The sequence below is a fragment of the Bombina bombina genome, chromosome 6 (genome assembly GCF_027579735.1).
Source record: "Bombina bombina isolate aBomBom1 chromosome 6, aBomBom1.pri, whole genome shotgun sequence".
Classification (NCBI taxonomy): Eukaryota; Metazoa; Chordata; class Amphibia; order Anura; family Bombinatoridae; genus Bombina; species Bombina bombina.
In genome coordinates, this window is record NC_069504.1 from 150,291,990 (window position 1) to 150,308,286 (window position 16,297).

The 16,297-nt window shown below is 40.6% G+C and overlaps 1 protein-coding gene across 1 annotated transcript in view; it reads right to left on the minus strand.

Annotated features, from left to right (window-relative positions):
* Positions 1-16,297, minus strand: part of LOC128664348 (transcriptional regulator QRICH1) — a 314,109-nt gene that overhangs the window by 115,112 nt on the left and 182,700 nt on the right. The gene's annotated exons all lie outside the window — the stretch shown is intronic.

The window sequence follows — 16,297 nt, forward strand, 5'->3', positions numbered from 1 at the left end:
ATTGTTATATTAATACATTATAACCTTTAAACCTCTAAATTTCTGCCCGTTTCTAAACCACTAAAGAAAACCTCTTATCACATGCTTTTTAATAGCTTTTCACAACAGGGGAGTGCTAGTTCATGTGAGCTATAACGATAACATTGTGCTCACGCCCGTATGTTGTGCACAACACAGCACTAATTGGCTTAAATGCAAGTCAATAGATAATAAATAAAAAGTCATGTGATCAGAGGGCTGTCAGAAAAGGCTTAGATACAAGGTAATCAGAGGTAAAAATTATATTAATATAACCATGTTTTCTGTGCAAAACTGGGGAATGGGTAATAAAGGGATTATCTATCTTTTTAAAACAAAACAAAATTTGAGTTGACTGTCCTTTTAAAACTATAGAAATAAAGTAAATGTAAATTTAGCAGGTATTTTAATGCTGGCATTTTATGTACCATTAAAAATAATGGAACCTTAAAAGGGATGTTAAACGGTAAATAGATGCTAGGCATAGTGGTGTATACAAAGCAAAGATTAGCCTTAGAATAATAGGTAGGTGATTATTTTACAATTATATTAGCTGTTTACATATTGAAGACACAAGTGTAAAGGTTTAGTTTCCATAAAGTTCTTCCGATTCTATAAAGTAATGGCCAACACCATGTTTGAACTAGTTTTCTATTTATGTCTTTGTACCACACAGCCTTGCTTGAACAGTCACTTGCCTTTTTTAAAAATAACTGTTCTCATGTGTCCTCAGCAAGAAGACCAGATAAGAGGAAACTTAAGTTAAAACATTGATGGCGCCAATTTTCAGAGACTCAGTGGAATTAAAAAACAAACAACAATTTAAGTAAAATTAAAGGAAAGGGGTACAAAAAACATAATTTATGTAAGAACTTACCTGATAAATTCATTTCTTTCATATTAGCAAGAATCCATGAGCTAGTGACGTATGAGATATACATTCCTACCAGGAGGGGCAAAGTTTCCCAAACCTCAAAATGCCTATAAATACACCCCTCACCACACCCACAATTCAGTTTAACGAATAGCCAAGAAGTGGGGTGATAAAAAAGGAGCGAAAGCATCAAAATAAGGAATTGGAATAATTGTGCTTTATACAAAAAAATCATAACCACCACAAAAAAAAGGGTGGGCCTCATGGACTCTTGCTAATATGAAAGAAATGAATTTATCAGGTAAGTTCTTACATAAATTATGTTTTCTTTCAAGTAATTAGCAAGAGTCCATGAGCTAGTGACGTATGGGATAAATAAATACCCAAGATGTGGAACTTCTACGCAAGAGTCACTAGAGAGGGAGGGATAAAATAAAGACAGCCAATTCCGCTGAAAAATAATAATCCACAACCCAAAACAAAAGTTTTAATCTTAATAATGAAAAAAACTGAAATTATAAGCAGAAGAATCAAACTGAAACAGCTGCCTGAAGTACTTTTCTACCAAAAACTGCTTCAGAAGAAGAAAAAACATCAAAATGGTAGAATTTATTAAAAGTATGCAAAGAAGACCAAGTTGCTGCTTTGCAAATCTGATCAACAGAAGCTTCATTCCTAAACGCCCAGGAAGTAGAAACTGACCTAGTAGAATGAGCCGTAATCCTTTGAGGCGGGGATTTACCCGACTCCACATAAGCATGATGAATCAAAGACTTTAACCAAGACGCCAAAGAAATGGCGTAGGTCTTCTGACCTTTTCTGGACCCAGAAAATATAACAAATAGACTAGAAGTCTTTCTAAAATCTTTAGTAGCTTCAACATAATATTTCAAAGCTCTTACTACATCCAAAGAATGTAAAGATCTCTCCTTTGAATTCGTAGGATTAGGACACAATGAAGGAACAACAATTTCCCTACTAATGTTGTTAGAATTCACAACCTTAGGTAAAAATTTAAATGAAGTCCGCAACACTGCCTTATCCTGATGAAAAATCAGAAAAGGAGATTCACAAGAAAGAGCAGATAACTCAGAAACTCTTCTAGCAGAAGAGATGGCCAAAAGGAACAGAACTTTCCAAGAAAGTAATTTAATGTCCAAAGAATGCATAGGTTCAAACGGAGGGGCTTGTAAAGCCCTCAGAACCAAATTAAGACTCCAAGGAGGAGAGATTGATTTAATGACAGGTTTGATACGAACCAAAGCCTGTACAAAACAATGAATATCAGGAAGATTAGCAATCTTTCTGTGAAAAAGAACAGAAAGAGCAGAGATTTGTCCTTTCAAGGAACTTGCAGACAAACCTTTATCCAAACCATCCTGAAGAAACTATAAAATTCTAGGAATTCTAAAAGAATGCCAGGAGAATTTATGAGAAGAACACCAAGAAATGTAAGTCTTCCAGAATCCTCCTAGACACAGACTTACGAGCCTGTAACATAGCATTAATTACTGAGTCAGAGAAACCTCTATGACTAAGAATCAAGCGTTCAATATCCATACCTTCAAATTTAATGATTTGAGATCCTGATGGAAAAAAGGGCCTTGAGATAGAAGGTCTGGTCTTAACGGAAGAGTTAAGCGCTCCTTTCTAAACCACGTTTTGACACATTCTTAACGGAAGAGTCCAAGGTTGGCAACTGGCCATCCGAATGAGATCCGCATACAGAAACCTGTGAGGCCATGCTGGAGCCACCAGCAGTACAAACGAACGTTCCATTAGAATTTTGGAAATCACTTTTGGAAGAAGAACTAGAGGCGGAAAGATATAGGCAGGATGATAATTCCAAGGAAGTGAAGACGCGTCCACTGCTTCCGCCTGAGGATCCCTGGATCTGGACAGATACCTGGGAAGTTTCTTGTTTAGATGAGAGGCCATCAGATCTATTTCTGGAAGTCCCCAGATTTGAACAATCTGAAGAAATACCTCTGGGTGAAGGGACCATTCGCCCGGATGTAACGTCTGGCGACTGAGATAATCCGCTTTCCAATTGTCTACACCTTGGATGTGAACCGCAGAGATTAGACAGGAGCTGGTTCCGCCCATACAAGTATCCGAGATACTTCTTTCATAGCCTGAGGACTGTGAGTCCCACCCTGATGATTGTCAGGAACCAAGTCTCCAGATTAAAAAGAAAAAGAAAAGGTCTGGGAGGCATTCTGCTAAGAGGGGCTGTGTGGGGATTTGAACCTGTGGCTCTGTGGTTGCTATTTCTGTTTGCTTACATGTTGAGCCACAGCCAGTTCTAGCAATAGCATGGATCTTAAAAGATCTGATAAATAACTATTTGCCTTACTTGTTATTACACCTGTGCAACACACAGGTGTTCTCAATTCTGGAATTAATCAGAACCAACCCTGTGCAAAACCTCCCTATTTAAGGATGGCTTTTAGTCTGCATTTGTGTCTTCACATTGGATCTGTTTTGTCAAGTCAGAACCTGTTTCCTGTATTTCTTTGGAGAAAAGATTTCCTTTGCACCTGTTTACAAGGTATTACCAGGAGAAAGCCTTTACCTTTAAACCTGTTACCAATCTACAAGTTTGTTTCCTGCTTTATGCAATTCCTGCACTTGGACATTGCCAGGAGAAGGATTTCCTTTGCACCTGTTTATAAGGTATTACCAGGAGAAAACCTTTACCTTTAAACCTGTTACCAATCTACAAGTTTGTTTCCTGCCTTGTGCATTTCCTGCACTCAGCAATTACAAGGAGAGAGACTTTACCTTTAAACCTGTTACCAGTTTGCAAGTTGTTTCCTGCCTTGTGCAATTCCTGGACTCAGCAATTACAAGGAGAAAGACTTTACCTTTAAACCTGCTACCTGTTTACAAGTTGTTTTCTGCCTTGTGCAAATCTTACATATCAGTTATTACCAAGAGAAAGACTTTCCTTTTTGAATCTGCATCTCTGCTTACTAGTTTTCTTTATTTTCACTCCTGCTGTATGTGGTCTTAACATACCTGAGTAGCATATTTAAATATTCTGCAAGTATTTGCTTAAACAAAGTATTTTGTTATTTAAATAAATTTGTTTTCATTTTCAATCAGTATGGCTTCTACTAATCTTCCTTTAAAGCAACTGTTCCAGACAATGAGGCTCTCACATGATATCCTGAGACAGAACATGACAGAATGTGAAGACCTTAAAAGAGAGCCCTCTGGGATTATTGCTGTATTGGATTCAGTGTTAAAGTTTATTAAGGACATACTCATTAACTTTATGGAGCTGGTGGAAATGTTATCTCTCCCAACCGAAACCTTGTCTAAAGTTACCTCCCAAACAAGGAAAGGTTTTAAAGAACCCTTAACAGAAGAGGAGAAAATTCGGCGAAGACAACTTAACCTCTGTTTCTATTGTGGGGGACCTGGTCACCGCATCACAGGGTGTCCAGTAAGACCTCCTAGAGGATCAAGTCAAGATACAGCCAAGTTGAAAATGAACTCTGATGTTAAGGGAACAAATTATACTTCCACTAGCAAACTGTATGATACCCCTGGAGATGACCCAGCTATGGAGAATACATCTATTCTACAAACAACCGTTTCTAACACACTTCAAGAAATGGTACCTGATTTGAAACAGATGGTCATTGGGAGTACAACTCCAACTACATCCATTACCCATACCACTGCGTCTGTTTCTGCATCAACCACATTGGGGAACTCTGCAAAAATACCTCCTGGAAATCCTGCACATTACCTTGTTTCTGCCCTGGCTGGAGATCCAGCTAACAAAAGTCACTCATCAGACATAAAAGTGACAAACCTTCCAGCTGAATCAGACTCTGCCAATTCTAAAGATCCACACCTCCTTGTACCACCTTCACCCAGCTACTCATTGACTGAGAAAGAATTGGATGAGATGGTTGAATTGGATATAAATGACACAGAAAATGAATTCCTGGACTCTGAAGGAGAGGTCATACCTTACCCGGAGGTACTCTACCCATCAGGCAAATATGACCCAGATATCGAATTCCTTGACTCTGAAGGAGAAGTCTTTTCCTACCCGGAGGTACCCTGCCCATCAGCCAGTCCATTGCAAGCTGCTGGGTATAATCAGGAACCTCTAAATCAAAACTGTCTTGGTTTTTCAGCTCTTGTTATGCCTACAGGGATATCTTCTAAGGGTCCCCAATCTCAGGCAGCTGTTCCAAGCAAAGAATCCATTCCGTCTGATTGTATTAGGACTTCAAATGGAACACTTGTTAGTAAATCCCACCTTCAGATGTTTGAACAGGCTTTGAGCGCCCAGAGTGCGCTCTTTGGAGGGGGCATCTGTCAGGAACCAAGTCTCCAGATTAAAAAGAAAAAGAAAAGGTCTGGGAGGCATTCTGCTAAGAGGGGCTGTGTGGGGATTTGAACCTGTGGCTCTGTGGTTGCTATTTCTGTTTGCTTACATGTTGAGCCACAGCCAGTTCTAGCAATAGCATGGATCTTAAAAGATCTGATAAATAACTATTTGCCTTACTTGTTATTACACCTGTGCAACACACAGGTGTTCTCAATTCTGGAATTAATCAGAACCAACCCTGTGCAAAACCTCCCTATTTAAGGATGGCTTTTAGTCTGCATTTGTGTCTTCACATTGGATCTGTTTTGTCAAGTCAGAACCTGTTTCCTGTATTTCTTTGGAGAAAAGATTTCCTTTGCACCTGTTTACAAGGTATTACCAGGAGAAAGCCTTTACCTTTAAACCTGTTACCAATCTACAAGTTTGTTTCCTGCTTTATGCAATTCCTGCACTTGGACATTGCCAGGAGAAGGATTTCCTTTGCACCTGTTTATAAGGTATTACCAGGAGAAAACCTTTACCTTTAAACCTGTTACCAATCTACAAGTTTGTTTCCTGCCTTGTGCATTTCCTGCACTCAGCAATTACAAGGAGAGAGACTTTACCTTTAAACCTGTTACCAGTTTGCAAGTTGTTTCCTGCCTTGTGCAATTCCTGGACTCAGCAATTACAAGGAGAAAGACTTTACCTTTAAACCTGCTACCTGTTTACAAGTTGTTTTCTGCCTTGTGCAAATCTTACATATCAGTTATTACCAAGAGAAAGACTTTCCTTTTTGAATCTGCATCTCTGCTTACTAGTTTTCTTTATTTTCACTCCTGCTGTATGTGGTCTTAACATACCTGAGTAGCATATTTAAATATTCTGCAAGTATTTGCTTAAACAAAGTATTTTGTTATTTAAATAAATTTGTTTTCATTTTCAATCAGTATGGCTTCTACTAATCTTCCTTTAAAGCAACTGTTCCAGACAATGAGGCTCTCACATGATATCCTGAGACAGAACATGACAATGATTGACATATGCCACGGTTGTGACATTGTCTGTCTGAAAACAAATAAACAATTCTCTCTTCAGAAGAGGCCAGAACTGAAGAGCTCTGAAAATCGCACGGAGTTCCAAAATGTTGATTGGTAATCTTGCCTCCTGAGATTCCCAAACCCCCTGCGCTGTCAGAGATCCCCATACAGCTCCCCAACCTGACAGACTCGCATCTGTTGAGATCACAGTCCAGGTTGGACGAACAAAAGAAGCCCCTTGGACTAAACAATGGTGATCTATCCACCACGTCAGAGAGTGTCGTACATTGGGATTTAAGGATATTAATTGTGATATCTTTGTATAATCCCTGCACCATTGGTTCAGCATACAAAGCTGAAGAGGTCGCATGTGAAAACGAGCAAAGGGGATCGCGTCCGATGCAGCAGTCATGAGACCTAGAATTTCCATGCATAAAGCTACGGAAGGGAATGATTGAGACTGAAGGTTTCGACAGGCTGAAACCAATTTCAGACGTCTCTTTTCTGTTAGAGACAAGGTCATGGACACTGAATCTATTTGAAAACCCAAAAAGGTTACCTTTGTCTGAGGAATCAATGAACTCTTTGGTAAATTGATCCTCCAACCATGTCTTTGAAGAAATGACACAAGTTGATTCGTATGAGATTCTGCAGAATGTGAAGACTGAGCAAGTACCAAGATATCGTCCAAATAAGGAAATACCGCAATACCCTGTTCTCTGATTACAGAGAGAAGGGCACCGAGAACCTTTGAAAAGATCATTGGAGCTGTTGCTAGGCCAAACGGAAGGGCCACAAACTGGTAATGCTTGTCTAGAAAAGAGAATCTCAGAAACTGAAAGTGATCTGGATGAATCGGAATATGAAGATATGCATCCTGTAAATCTATTGTGGACATGTAATGCCCTTGCTGAACAAAAGGCAGAATAGTCCTTATAGTTACCATTTTGAATGTTGGTATCCTTACATAACGATTCAATATCTTTAAATCCAGAACTGGTCTGAAGGAATTCTCCTTCTTTGGTACAATGAATAGATTTGAGTAAAACCCCAGACCCTGTTCCAGAACTGGAACTGGCACAATTACTCCAGCCAACTCGAGATCTGAAACCCATTTCAGAAATGCCTGAGCCTTCATTGGATTTATTGGAATGCGAGAGAGAAAAAATCTCTTCGCAGGCGGCCTTACCTTGAAACCTATTCTGTACCCTTGTGAAACAATGCTCTGAATCCAAAGACTGTGAATCGAATTGATCCAAATGTCTTTGAAAAATCGTAACCTGCCCCCTACCAGCTGTGCTGGAATGAGGGCCGCACCTTCATGTGGACTTGGGAGCTGGTTTTGACTTTCTAAAAGGCTTGGATTTATTCCAGATTGGAGAAGGTTTCCAAACAGAAACCGTTCCTTTAGGGGAAGGGTCAGGCTTCTGTTCCTTATTCTGACGAAAGGAACGAAAACGATTAGCAGCCCTATATTTACCTTTAGATTTTTTTCTCCTGAGGCAAAAAAGTTCCTTTCCCCCCGGTAACAGTTGAAATAATAGAATCCAACTGGGAACCAAATAATTTATTACCTTGGAAAGAAAGAGAAAGCAAAGTTGACTTAGAAGACATATCTGCATTCCAAGTTTTAAGCCATAAAGCTCTTCTAGCTAAAATAGCTAAATACATATACCTGACATCAATTCTAATGATATCAAAGATGGCATCACAAATAAAGTTATTAGCATGTTGAAGAAGTTTAACAATGCTATGAGCATTATGGTCTGATACTTGTTGTGCTAAAGCCTCCAACCAAAAAGTGGAAGCGGCAGCCAAAGAAATAGCAGGCCTAAGAAGATTACCTGAACATAAATAAGCTTTCCTTAGAAAGGATTCAATCTTCCTATCTAAAGGATCCTTAAAGGAAGTACTATCTGCTGAAGGAATAGTAGTACGTTTAGCAAGAGTAGAGATAGCCCCATCAACTTTAGGGATTTTGTCCCAAAACTCTAATCTGTCAGATGGCACAGGATACAATTTCTTAAACCTTTGAGAAGGAGTAAATGAAGTACCCAGATTATTCCATTCCCTAGAAATTACTTCAGAAATAGCATCAGGGACAGGAAAAACTTCTGGAATAACTATAGGAGGTTTAAAAACCGAATTTAAACGCTTAGTAGATTTAGTATCAAGAGGACTAGAATCCTCCATCTCTAATGCGATTAAAACTTCTTTAAGTAAAGAGCGAATAAATTCCATTTTAAATAAATATGAAGATTTATCAGTGTCAATATCTGAGACAGAATCCTCTGAACCAGAAATATCCTCATCAGAAACAGAAAAATCAGAATGATGACGGTCATTTAAAAATTCATCAGAAAAATGAGAAGTTTTAAAAGACCTTTTACGGAAGGAGGAATAACAGACATAGCCTTCCTAATAGATTTGGAAACAAATTCTTTTATAATAACAGGAACATCCTGAGTATTAGATGTTGAAGGAACAGCAACAGGTAATGGTATATTACTAATGGAAATACTATCTGCATTAGCAAGCTTATCATGACATTCATCACAAACTACAGCCGGAGGAACAGTTACCACAAGTTTACAACAAATGCACTTAACTTTGGTAGAACCAGCATCAGGCAGCGTCTTTCCAGAAGTAGATTCTGATCCAGGGTCAATGTGAGACATCTTGCAATATGTAAAAAAAAAACCAACATATAACGCAAAATTTATCAAATTCCTTAAATGACAGTTTCAGGAATGGGAAAAAAATGCCAATGAACAAGCCTCTAGCAACCAGAAGCAATGAACAATGAGACTGAAATAATGTGAAAAAAAGGTGGAGACAAGAATGACGCCCACATTTTTTTAGCGCCAAAAAAGATGCCCACATTATTGGCGCCTAAAAATTTTTGGCGCCAAGAATGACGCCACATCCGGTAACGCAGACATTTTTGGCGCAAAACGTCAAAAAAATTACGCAAACACAAACAGAATTTTTTGCGCCAAAAAAGTCTGCGCCAAAAATGACACAATAAATTGAAGCATTTTCAGCCCCCGCGAGCCTAACAGCCCACAGGGAAAAAAGTCAATTGAAACAATTTTTAAGGTAAGAAAAAATGATTATTCATATGCATTATCCCAAATAATGAAACCGACTGTCTGAAATAAGGAATATTGATCATCCTGAATCATGGCAAATATAAGTTTAAAGACATATATTTAGAACTTTATAAATAAAGTGCCCAACCATAGCTTAGAGTGTCACAGAAAATAAGACTTACTTACCCCAGGACACTGATCTACATATAGTAGATAGCCAAACCAGTACTGAAACGAGAATCAGTAGAGGTAATGGTACATAAGAGTATATCGTCGATCTGAAAAGGGAGGTAAGAGATGAATCTCTACGACCGATAACAGAGAACCTATGAAATAGATCCCGTAGAAGGAGACCATTGAATTCAAATAGGCAATACTCACATCCCTCTGACATTCACTGCACACTGAGAGGAAAACCGGGCTCCAGCCTGCTGCGAAGCGCATATCAACGTAGAATCTAGCACAAACTTACTTCACCACCTCCATAGGAGGCAAAGTTTGTAAAACTGAATTGTGGGTGTGGTGAGGGGTGTATTTATAGGCATTTTGAGGTTTGGGAAACTTTGCCCCTCCTGGTAGGAATGTATATCCCATACGTCACTAGCTCATGGACTCTTGCTAATTACATGAAAGAAACAATATTTATGCTTACCTGATAAATTTATTTATCTTGTGGTGTATCCAGTCTACGGGTTCATCCATTACTTGTGGGATATTCTCCTTCCCAACAGGAAGTTGCAAGAGGACACCCACAGCAGAGCTGTCTATATAGCTCCTCCCCTAACTGCCACCCCCAGTCATTCGACCGAAGACAAGCAAGAAAAAAGGAGAAACTATAGGGTGCAGTGGTGACTGTAGTTTTAAAAATAAAAAACACCTGCCTTAAAATGGCAGGGCGGGCCGTGGACTGGATACACCACAAGAGAAATAAATTTATCAGGTAAGCATAAATTTTGTTTTCTCTTGTAAAGGTGTATCTAGTCCACGGGTTCATCCATTACTTGTGGGATACCAATACCAAAGTTTAGGACACGGATGAAGGGAGGGACAAGGCAGGAACTTAAACGGAAGGCACCACTGCCTGTAAGACCTTTCTCCCAAAAATAGCCTTCGAAGAAGCAAAAGTATAGAATTTGTAGAATTTAGAAAAAGTGTGAAAAGAAGACCAATTTTTAAAAGCCCATGTGGAAACCACCGCTCTAGTGGAATGAGCTGTAATTCTTTCGGGAGACTGCTGGCCAGCAGTCTCATAAGCTAAGCGGATTATGCTTATCAGCCAAAAAGAAATTAGTTGCCGAAGCCTTTTGGCCTCTCCTCTGTCCAGAGTAGACAACAAACAAAGCAGATGTTTGACGAAAATCCTTCGTAGCTTGTAAATAAAACTTTAAAGCACAAACCACATCAAGATTGTGTAAAAGACGTTCCTTCTTTGAGGAAGGATTAGGACATAATGAAGGAACAATAATCTCCTGATTGATGTTCTTATTAGATGCTACCTTAGGAAGAAACCCAGGTTTGGTACACAAAACTACCTTATCTGCATGGAAAATCAGATAAGGGGAATCACACTGTAAAGCAGATAACTCCGAAACTCTTCAAACCGAGGAGATAGCTACTAGAAACAGAACTTCCCAAGATAAGTTTAAAGGGACAGTTCACCCAAAAAATGTCTTCCCTTTAAATTATTCCCAATGATCCTTTTAACCTGCTAGTGTATTAAATTGGTTACAAGTAGCTCCTTTACTCCTATTTCAGCATTTGAAATAGCGGATTTAGCCTGCTGTATTGCCACCTACACTGAACAAATTAATACTGGAGTATAGGCTATTGAATAGCCTAAGTATACAGGGAGTGCAGAATTATTAGGCAAATGAGTATTTTGACCACATCATCCTCTTTATGCATGTTGTCTTACTCCAAGCTGTATAGGCTCGAAAGCCTACTACCAATTAAGCATATTAGGTGATGTGCATCTCTGTAATGAGAAGGGGTGTGGTCTAATGACATCAACATCCTATATCAGGTGTGCATAATTATTAGGCAACTTCCTTTCCTTTGGCAAAATGGGTCAAAAGAAGGACTTGACAGGCTCAGAAAAGTCAAAAATAGTGAGATATCTTGCAGAAAGATGCAGCACTCTTAAAATTGCAAAGCTTCTGAAGCGTGATCATCGAACAATCAAGTGTTTCATTCAAAATAGTCAACAGGGTCGCAAGAAGTGTGTGGAAAAACCAAGGCGCAAAAACATAATTTATGTAAGAACTTACCTGATAAATTCATTTCTTTCATATTAGCAAGAGTCCATGAGCTAGTGACGTATGGGATATACATTCCTACCAGGAGGGGCAAAGTTTCCCAAACCTCAAAATGCCTACAAATACACCCCTCACCACACCCACAAATCAGTTTAACGAATAGCCAAGAAGTGGGGTGATAAGAAAAAGTGCGAAAGCATAAAAAATAAGGAACTGGAATAATTGTGCTTTATACAAAAAAATCATAACCACCACAAAAAGGGCGGGCCTCATGGACTCTTGCTAATATGAAAGAAATGAATTTATCAGGTAAGTTCTTACATAAATTATGTTTTCTTTCATGTAATTAGCAAGAGTCCATGAGCTAGTGACGTATGGGATAATGACTACCCAAGATGTGGATCTTCCACGCAAGAGTCACTAGAGAGGGAGGGATAAAATAAAGACAGCCAATTCCGCTGAAAATAATCCACACCCAAAAACATAATTTATGCTTACCTGATAAATTTATTTCTCTTGTAGTGTGTTCAGTCCACGGGTCATCCATTACTTATGGGATATATTCTCCTTCCCAACAGGAAGTTGCAAGAGGATCACCCAAGCAGAGCTGCTATATAGCTCCTCCCCTCACATGTCATATCCAGTCATTCGACCGAAACAAAACGAGAAAGGAAAAACTATAGGGTGCAGTGGTGACTGGAGTTATAATTTTAAAATTTAGAACCTGCCTTAAAAAGACAGGGCGGGCCGTGGACTGAACACACTACAAGCCTTGCAAATCTGTTCAACAGAGGCCTCATTCTTAAAGGCCCAGGTGGAAGCCACAGCTCTAGTGGAATGAGCTGTAATTCTTTCAGGAGGCTGCTGTCCAGCAGTCTCATAGGCTAAACGTATTATGCTACGAAGCCAAAAAGAGAGAGAGGTAGCCGAAGCCTTTTGACCTCTCCTCTGTCCAGAGTAAACGACAAACAGAGAAGTTTGTCTAAAATCTTTAGTTGCCTGTAAGTAGAACTTCAGAGCACGGACCACGTCTAGATTATGCAAAAGACGTTCCTTCTTTGAAGAAGGAGTAGGACATAATGATGGAACAACAATCTCTTGATTGATATTCCTGTTATAAACAACCTTAGGTAAAAACCCAGGTTTAGTACGCAGTACTACCTTGTCTGAATGAAAGATCAGATAAGGAGAATCACAATGTAAGGCAGATAACTCAGAGACTCTTCGAGCCGAGGAAATAGCCATCAAAAACAAAACTTTCCAAGATAAAAGCTTAATATCAATGGAATGAAGGGGTTCAAACGGAACACCCTGAAGAACTTTAAGAACCAAGTTTAAGCTCCACGGAGGAGCAACAGCTTTAAACACAGGCTTAATTCTAGCCACAGGCTTAATTCTAGCCAAAGCCTGACAAAAGGCCTGGACGTCTGGATTCTCTGCCAGACGTTTGTGTAAAAGAATAGACAGAGCTGAAATCTGTCCCTTTAGCGAACAAACCTTTTTCTAAACCCTCTTGTAGAAAAGCCAATATCCTAGGAATCCTAACCTTACTCCATGAGTAACTCTTGGATTCGCACCAATATAAATATTTACGCCATATCTTATGGTAAATTTTTCTGGTCACAGGTTTCCGAGCCTGTATTAATGTATCAATAACCAAATCCGAAAACCCCCGCTTAGATAGAATCAAGCGTTCAATTTCCAGGCAGTCAGCCTCAGAGAAATTAGGTTTGGATGGTTGAAAGGACCCTGAATTAGAAGGTCCTGCCTCAGAGGAAGAGACCATGGTGGACAGGACGACATGTCCACTAGGTCTGCATACCAGGTCCTGCGTGGCCACGCAGGCGCTATCAGAATTACCGATGCCCACTCCTGTTTGATCCTGGCAATCAGTCGAGGTAGCAACGGAAATGGTGGAAACACATAAGCTATGTTGAAAACCCAAGGGGCTGCTAATGCATCTACCAGCACCGCTCCCGGGTCCCTGGACCTGGATACGTAACAAGGAAGCTTCGCGTTCTGGCGAGATGCCATGAGATCCAGATCCGGTTTGCCCCAACGACGAATCAGTTGAGCAAATACCTCCGGGTGAAGTTCCCACTCTCCCGGATGAAAAGTCTGGCGACTTAGGAAATCCGCCTCCCAGTTCTCTTCGCCTGGGATGTAAATCGCTGACAGGTGGCAAGAGTGAGACTCTGCCCAGCGAATTAACTTCGAGACTTCCAACATTGCTAGGGAACTCCTGGTTCCCCCTTGATGATTGATGTAAGCCACAGTCGTGATATTGTCCGACTGAAATCTGATGAACCTCAGTCTTGCAAACTGAGGCCAAGCTAGAAGAGCATTGAATATTGCTCTTAATTCTAGAATGTTTATTGGAAGGAGTTTCTCCTCCTGAGTCCACGAACCCTGAGCCTTCAGGGAATTCCAGACTGCTCCCCAGCCTAGAAGGTTGGCATCCGTTGTTACAATCGTCCAATCTGGTCTGCGAAAGGTCATTCCATTGGACAGATGAACCGGTGACAACCACCAGAGAAGAGAATCTCTGGTCTCCTGGTCCAGATTTAGCAAAGGGGACAGATCTGAGTAATCCCCGTTCCATTGACTGAGCATGCATAGTTGCAGCGGTCTGAGATGCAGGCGCGCAAATGGCACTATGTCCATTGCCGCGACCATTAAGCCGATTACCTCCATGCACTGAGCTACTGATGGGCTTGGAATGGAATGAAGGACACGGCAAGCATTGAGAATCTTTGATAACCTGGACTCTGTCAGGTAAATCTTCATCTCTACAGAATCTATAAGAGTCCCTAGAAAAGGAACCCTTGTGAGTGGTAACAGAGAACTCTTTTCCACGTTCACTTTCCACCCATGCGACCTCAGGAATGCAAGAACTATCTCTGTATGAGACTTTGCATTCTGAAAACTTGACGCTTGTATCAGAATGTCGTCTAGGTACGGAGCCACCGCCAGAAGTGAGCCCAGAACCTTCGTAAAAATTCTCGGGGCCGTGGCTAACCTGAAGGGAAGAGCCACAAACTGGTAATGCCTGTCTAGAAAGGCAAACCTTAGGTACCGATAATGATCTTTGTGAATCGGTATGTGAAGGTAGGCATCCTTTAAGTCCACTGTGGTCATATATTGACCCTCTTGGATCATGGGTAGGATGGTTTGAATGGTTTCCATCTTGAACGATGGTACCCTTAGGAATTTGTTTAAGATCTTTAAGTCCAAGATTGGTCTGAAGGTTCCCTCTTTTTTGGGAACCACAAATAGATTTGAGTAAAATCCTTGTCCCGGTTCCGATCGCGGAACTGAGTGGATCACTCCCATGATTAAGAGGTCTTGTACACATTGTAGAAATGCCTCTCTCTTTACTAGGTTTGTTGATAACCTCGAAAGATGGAACCTCCCTTGTGGAGGAGAGGTTTTGAAATCCAGAAGGTATCCCTGAGATATAATCTTCAACGTCCAGGGATCCTGCACATCTCTTGCCCAAGCCTGGGCGAAGAGAGAAAGTCTGCCCCCCACTAAATCCGTCTCCGGATAGGGGGCCCTGTCTTCATGCTGTCTTAGGGGCGGACGTAGGCTTTCTGGCCTGCTTGCCCTTGTTCCATGACTGGTTGCCTTTCCAACCCTGTCTGTAACGAGCAGTAGTTCCTTCCTGCCCTTTGAAAGGAATGTTAAGTAGCTTAGACTTGGAAGTTACATCCGCTGACCAGGATTTAAGCCAGAGCGCTCTGCGCGCCTGTATGGCGAATCCGGAATTTTTAGCCGTAAGTTTGGTTAGATGTACTACGGCATCTGAAACAAACGCATTAGCTTGCTTAAGGGTTCTAACTTTGCTCAAAGCCTCATCCAATGGCTCTGTGCGAATCGCCTCTTCCAGAGACTCAAACCAGAATGCTGCTGCAGCCGTGACAGGCGCAATGCATGCAAGAGGCTGCAAAATAAAACCCTGTTGAACAAACATTTTCTTAAGATAACCCTCTAATTTTTTATCCATTGGAACTGAGAAAGCACAGCTATCCTCCACCGGGATAGTGGTACGCTTGGCTAAAGTAGAAACTGCTCCCTCCACCTTAGGGACCGTCTGCCATAAGTCTCGTGTGGTGGCGTCTATAGGAAACATTTTTCTGAATATCGGGGGAGGGGAAAACATAATTTATGCTTACCTGATAAATTCCTTTCTTCTGTTGTGTGATCAGTCCACGGGTCATCATTACTTCTGGGATATAACTCCTCCCCAACAGGAAATGCAAGAGGATTCACCCAGCAGAGCTGCATATAGCTCCTCCCCTCTACGTCACTCCCAGTCATTCGACCAAGAATCAACGAGAAAGGAGAAACCAAGGGTGAAGTGGTGACTGGAGTATAATTTAAAAGATATTTACCTGCCTTAAAAAACAGGGCGGGCCGTGGACTGATCACACAACAGAAGAAAGGAATTTATCAGGTAAGCATAAATTATGTTTTCTTCTGTTATGTGTGATCAGTCCACGGGTCATCATTACTTCTGGGATACCAATACCAAAGCAAAAGTACACGGATGACGGGAGGGATAGGCAGGCTCATTATACAGAAGGAACCACTGCCTGAAGAACCTTTCTCCCAAAAATAGCCTCCGAAGAAGCAAAAGTGTCAAATTTGTAAAATTTGGAAAAAGTATGAAGCGAAGACCAAGT